This window comes from Carcharhinus amblyrhynchos, chromosome 9 (assembly GCF_965287045.1).
Source record: "Carcharhinus amblyrhynchos chromosome 9, sCarAmb.v2.hapA, whole genome shotgun sequence".
NCBI classification, from domain to species: domain Eukaryota; kingdom Metazoa; phylum Chordata; class Chondrichthyes; order Carcharhiniformes; family Carcharhinidae; genus Carcharhinus; species Carcharhinus amblyrhynchos.
Window position 1 is genome coordinate 55547683 of NC_137332.1, and position 6477 is coordinate 55554159.

Here is a 6477-nt window from a genome sequence, read left to right on the forward strand (position 1 = left end):
CTTTCAATCGGTCTACCGCTCCCTCAATGACCGTACTAGACATCAGGCCCCTCTCCTTCGTGAATACCGACGCAAAGTACTCATTCAGGATCTCCCCCATTCCCTCTGCCTCTAAGCACAAGCCGGTCCCTGAGAGGACCGATTTTACCCCAACCACCCTTTTGTTCTTAAGATAGGAGTAAAACGCCTTTGGATTCTCCTTAACCCTACCTGCCAAAGCCATCTCATGCCCCCTCTTTGCTCTCCTAACTCCCCGTTTGAGATCCCTCCTACTCTCTCTGTATTCCTCCAATGCTCTCTCCGTTCCCAGCTGCTTAGACCTGGCACACGCCTCTCGTTTCTTCCTAACCAGGTCTTCTATACCTCTAGTAATCCACGGTTCTCTAATCCTACCTTTCCCATCCTTTCCCCTAACCGGCACATGCCTTTCCTGCACCCTTTGCAGTTTTCCCTTGAAAGACTCCCACATGCCTAATGTGGTCTTGCCTTCCAACAGCCTGTCCCAGTCTGTATCCCTAAGCTCCTGCCTAATCCGGCTGTATCTAGCCTTCCCCCAGCCCTCAGCAGTCATGATGTGGAGATGCTGGCGTTGGACTGGGGTAAACACAGTAAGAAGTCTGACAACACTGACTTCTTACAGTCCTCAGCAGATCAGAGGCAAAGTTTCAGATTGGTCTCCTTATCAGAAGGTTGTCTGTCTGGAGTGGAGATCCTCCAGCACACAAGGTGCAGCATCCTGTTATAGCAGGGTAAGAAACTAAACGGTCACCTCTCACTTGCAGCACCCTCTCAGCAACTTCAAAGCATTTTGAATTTAAAAAAGCAGTCACAATAGCAAGATCACCATTGTGGATATTTTAAAAATTATTTCCAATCAAAAAACAAGTTGGTCCAAAGTCCCTACAAGAAAGACATTACAGATCCAAGCTGACAAGACAGCCCACACTTTTCCTGCCTTGAACTTGATCATCATGATCCAAGCTGATAGGAGCAGGTATTACACTCTGGGTGTTGTACTTGTCCCGAAGTCTATTTTAACCCTTTATACGGTAAACAAAGAATTGCGAGCAGGCTTCTTGTTAGTACAACAATATTTATTTAAACACACAATCAATAATCATCCACCCAACCAACAATAATATCCTCTACATAGTCTGGTCCTTTGGTTTGGTCTGACACTCTGGCTCTGGTCTTCCTCCCCTCTTGGGCATGATGGCTCTCCTCATGCTGGTCGTTTCTGGCTATTATCACCATTATTGTAGCTCATTCGTGGGGCTCAGAGAAAGAGAGATTCTGGGTTGTGCAGCACTCTTTATACACCATTGGTTTTTGCACCCCTCTTGGCCATTGCCAATCACTCCATCAGAACTTGATCACCCTGATCGATAAATCCAATTGGGTACTGCCACATCAATTTCTGGGTGTGTGCCCAACGGCCAAGTCTGTAGGTGCTGGGGGCACGTAGGACACATACCTTCCTCCCAAATAGGGGGTTAAGGCAAACAACCCAGTTTGACCGGTAAGCCCCCTTTGTCCTGGAGATGGCCCACATGCCGCGTATTCAGTCGTCTGAGCTGCAGCCTGTTTATCTCTGTCTTTTAGGCTGCAGCCTGCTGTTTTAGTTCTTGCCCAATTGTCCTAGAGTGCTTTATAAATCACCATTTTCGGTGGCCCAGTTAGCCACAGTCCCTCTTGTTGATCCTGAACGTAAAGCGTGATGGATCACAAACTCAGGACCAATATCTGTCAGGAATTCCCAATCACTCAACAGTCAAGCAAGGCCCAAACTTTAGCATGTACACTAATCCCTACAACATAGTTACATTCCAGGAGCTACAGACAGCAACACTCTACAAATACAAACAACCACATATTCTAAATACCATTATTACAATAAGTTAATTACAAACCAAAACATTCAAACAAGCGTTACAATAAAGTATTCGCGAATCTGAAGTACATTTCAATGGTAGGATTTCCAACTGTTCATTAATACAAATCACAAAATGGCAGATTTACTATGAACATTGCTCTATTGATTTAGAGAGGACCATGGTTCAAGAACAAACCTATATCCTGCCTCCGGGTGATCCTCTTTTTTCCATTGGCTGAATTGGACAGTGAGGATGACGAGATACACCAGGGTGAACAAAATCAGTAATGCCGCCAGGTGTAACATTATGCGGATGGATGGGTGGATTTGGATGTTTGAGCCCTAGTTCCAAAGATCATTCGACCGTGAGATGACATTAATTTCTTTAATTCCCCTTTTCACCTCTTGGGTCTGCTGTATTACTTTGGTGAATGTTCTGTGGGCTGTAGCACATTTTACCCGAATCTGATTCAACTCTTCCGGCAAGGGTTTTAGGCTGTGTCACATTTCTCACAGTACTCCCCTAGAGTCTGTCAGAGCTCGTCAGTGGTGTTTTAACCTACCCTCTCCCTCTTGTGAATGTCTATTAGTTGAATGAGACCCATGCTGGCAGGTATGTCTGGTTTGATGCAGAATGTTAGTAATGTTACAATGTGTCACGCCATACTGATATTTTTTCAGGGAAGTGGTGAGATATTATTTCCCTGCTCCCTTGTAAGCCACCCGAGTTATGTCTGTGGCAGGCTACAAGCTTCTACTGAGCAATTTAGGCTAGTATTTGTTCTGAAGCCACGTAGTGCATGCTCTTTTAAATAAAGTGGGTACGGGCATGCAATTATTTTGTCAGTTTGCCAACATCTGTCCAGAATAGTGCCTATGAGTCTCCCTTCTTTCTCCACTGCGTAAGGTAAAGCACTGTCGTACCCTATCCAGATATTCTCATGGATTTCCCTATATTTTCCACTTCAAAGACCCTCAGCCCAAACCAGTCGGCAGTGATTATGGGGAGCCCTAATATCATCCCCAGGGCTTCCCCAGATTCTCTTTGCAGTCGTCATTGAGCCAGACTTTGGTCAACTGTTGCATCTGGCAGCCAGATAACTTTGGGTGTTTCTTACCCATAAATAAGTGTTCCATCTGTTTGTCACTAATCCAAAATGGAATCTGTCCACTGTGTACCTGCTCTAGGTTTTCTCTTAGCTGTTCTATCATCCACTGTCCATATGCACTACATAAAGTCCGGTTCTGTTGTCAGTCATCATCCTCTAATTTTTCCCTGATAGTTTAATTGATTGTCTTGACGTGTCCTTCTAATACAGCTACCATGTGGTTGCTGGCTCTGTTTCCAGATAGTTTCCCTTCGGCAACTTGCTGATTGCCCTTATTGGTGGAACTTAGTGTCTATTTAACCTGTTAGGTCAGAATCCAGCATTATTGTCCAGGTTGCCTAAATCAAGGGCATTGATAGTTGCTACCCTTGCCCTGTATGCTGTGGCCATATCATTGACTAACTCTCTCTTGGATCTTTCCTGTCTTTCACCCATTCCAATCTTCCATCCTAACAGTCTGCAAGTCAAGTGGAGGTATAATCTCTTAAATTGGGGAGAGCACCACTCTGGCAGTTGGGCCCAAGCTATATCCACTACCACAGGTACTAATTCATAGTGGATGTTGTCATACAGGATTTTCCCTGTGGTCCGGGCGTGGCTTCGGCCCAGTTCTTATTTCATACAATGCAAGGATTCCCTCTATGAGTGTCCCAGGGCACTGCTGCCCAAATCCTAATCCTTTTTTTGGGCTGTTAGCTAGACATCCAATTTTGGGGCACCCATTGTTTGAAAATCCCTACCAATGCCCTGTTACGGTGACACTCAGATAACATTCAGCTGAACTGCCATTTGATTTTTTTGTACACCACCCGCTGGTTACTACAAACATTATACTCTTATCAGGATACATTTCCTCACGTCAGGAGGGCAAACCTTAAATGACCGGGATACCAAAAGTTCATCTTGCTTGGAGTGTCCTGTGCTTATCCCGATGATGAGTCTGATGAGGCAGACTCTAAGTTGCATCTTTGTCATTGTCCGTCATTGTCCTGAGGAGAGCAATGTCATTTCTGCTGTTATCGCATCTAATATCTGATGTATATGCATGTATTGAAACTATTCATGCCCCTTTTTTTTTAACATTATCGACAGTCGTGTGGTCAAGAGGACCTGGATATATCGATTGTTGTTTGCGTGTTGTAGCTTTTTTTAAAATTCTAATTGTAAACCACCACTGAGCAAATTTTTGTTCAGATCGATAAATGGACCAGTTATGGATGGTTGGAAAAAGCTTGTTTAACTGGCCAACAAAATCAAGGCGGCCTGTTTTATTCTAGCAGCAGTCACCATTAGCCCTAGGGATTCGAATAGCATTGGAGTCAGTCTGTAATGACCTGAAGTGGCATCCATTCCATGAATGTCTTGGAGTTTGAAGGCGGAACGCATTTAAAATTTAGCACAAGTGCCTCTATGAACTTAAAATGTAGCCCAATCGCTTTGACAATTTTAAAATTTAGCACAGTCACCTTGATGATTTTAAAATTTAGCACAGTCATCTCAATAATTTTAAAATTTAGCACAGTCACCTCGATTTTAAAATTTAGCACAGTTGCCTTGATGATTTTAAAATTTAGCACAGTCATCTTGATGATTTTAAAATTTAGCACAGTTGCCTCGATGATTTTAAAATTTAGCACAGTTGCCTCGATGATTTTAAAATTTTGCACAGTTGTCTCGATAATTTTAAAATTTAACACAGTCACCTCGATGATTTTAAAATTTAACACAGTCACCTCGATGATTTTAAAATTTAGCACAGTCACCTCGATGATTTTAAAATTTAGCACAGTTGCCTCGATTTTAAAATTTAACACAGTCACCTCGATGATCTTAAAATTTAGCTCAGTTGCCTTGATTATTTTAAAATTTAGCGCATTCATCTCGATAATTTTAAAATTTAGCACAGTCACCTCGATGATTTTAAAATTTAGCACAGTCACTTTGATGATTTTAAAATTTAGCACAGTTGCCTCGATGATTTTAAAATTTAGCACAGTTGCCTCAATGATTTTAAATTTTAGCACAGTCGTCTCGATGATTTCCAAGTTCGACACAGTCGTCTTAATGATTTGCATTAACTGAAGAAAGGTGACCAAAGAGCACGGCTTCGGACTGTGTAGATAACCCAGCCAATCGTACTAGCAATATACAGATGGTATGGGAGTGAGTTGATAGTATTTACCTATGAACATTTTACTGTCAATCAGTCATGGTGGACCTGCAGGTTGAGGGATCATTGTCTCAGGGGTCTTCACCATTACCTCCTCACCTGGCCTCCATACCTGTGACATTGGACTCCACTGTAGGGTCTGCATTTGGATCTGGGTTCTGGGGTCCTTTATCCTCGTTTCCCAGTCTAATCAATGTATGTGTCTGATCCCTTACCCAAGTGGGGGATGCAGCATCATGTATCCCCATCAAAATAATCAGGTGTCATTTAGTCAGGGCCTCTCTGTTGAGTCTGGAGCTATTAAGGCTTATGTTTATGGGGGAATCTACAATGCTGGATGGGCCGAAATCTAGCGAGTCTCACCAGCCCTCTAGGGTGCACAAGTCTCCTGTTATGTCCAGGTCGATCAGTACCCCTCAGGGCACCTCAGGTGTGGTTGAGGCTGTGGATGGTAGCGTGGTAGGAGTAAGGGTCTGGTCTGAATCTGAAAGTGGATGAGAATGTGTCTGAGGAAATACATTTCCTGGGTGAAGCCATTCTGGTTGCCTGGTTTCATCCTCCACTATCTCTAATGTGAGGTGGTGGAACTAATTATTCTGAGTCCTGTAAGCTTTCAGTTAATTGATGTGGAACCAACCAGTTTTCCCATTGGCAATCAAGAGCCTATACACTCAGAGGCTTGTTTCGTCAGTGATGGTGTGCAGACCTGCATATCTCGGGGACAAGAAAGAACTAGGGTTGTAGAGGGAAATTCTCACCTGCTAGCCAACTGTTCATTCTACCGGGTGTGCCCTTTTATTGAAATAAGCCTTGGTCTGTTTCTTTTTAACTCCTAATCGGACAGCCGCGGCTAACTGGGCTGCTTTAATGTTTTTGGTTATCTGCTGGATGGCTTTCTCGTGGGTGAGCGCTGTGATAGCAGGCTTAGTTAAATCAAACCCCAATAAGTATTCAACTCCCTTCATAGTTCGGCCTGTCATTAAAGTGTGGGCGGTGAACCTAGTAGAACTGGAAATGATGTTGCGCACCACCATGACAGCAAAAGGAAGTACTGTATCCCATGTTGTGTTGTTGTTCTGCACTGTCTTCCTAATGATCCCTTTTAGCGTTCGGTTCATGCGCTCTATGATTCCACTGGATTGTGGATGGTAAGTGATGTGGAATTTCTGCTTGATGCCAAATATAGCCATAATGTTCTGCATCACCCGCCCGGTGAAATGTGTCCCTTGGTCGGACTCTAAGCTGCGGGGAAGACCCCATCGTGTAAACACCTGCCGGACTAATATCTTTGCGGTGACCTTAGCTGTGTTGGACTTAATGGGGGA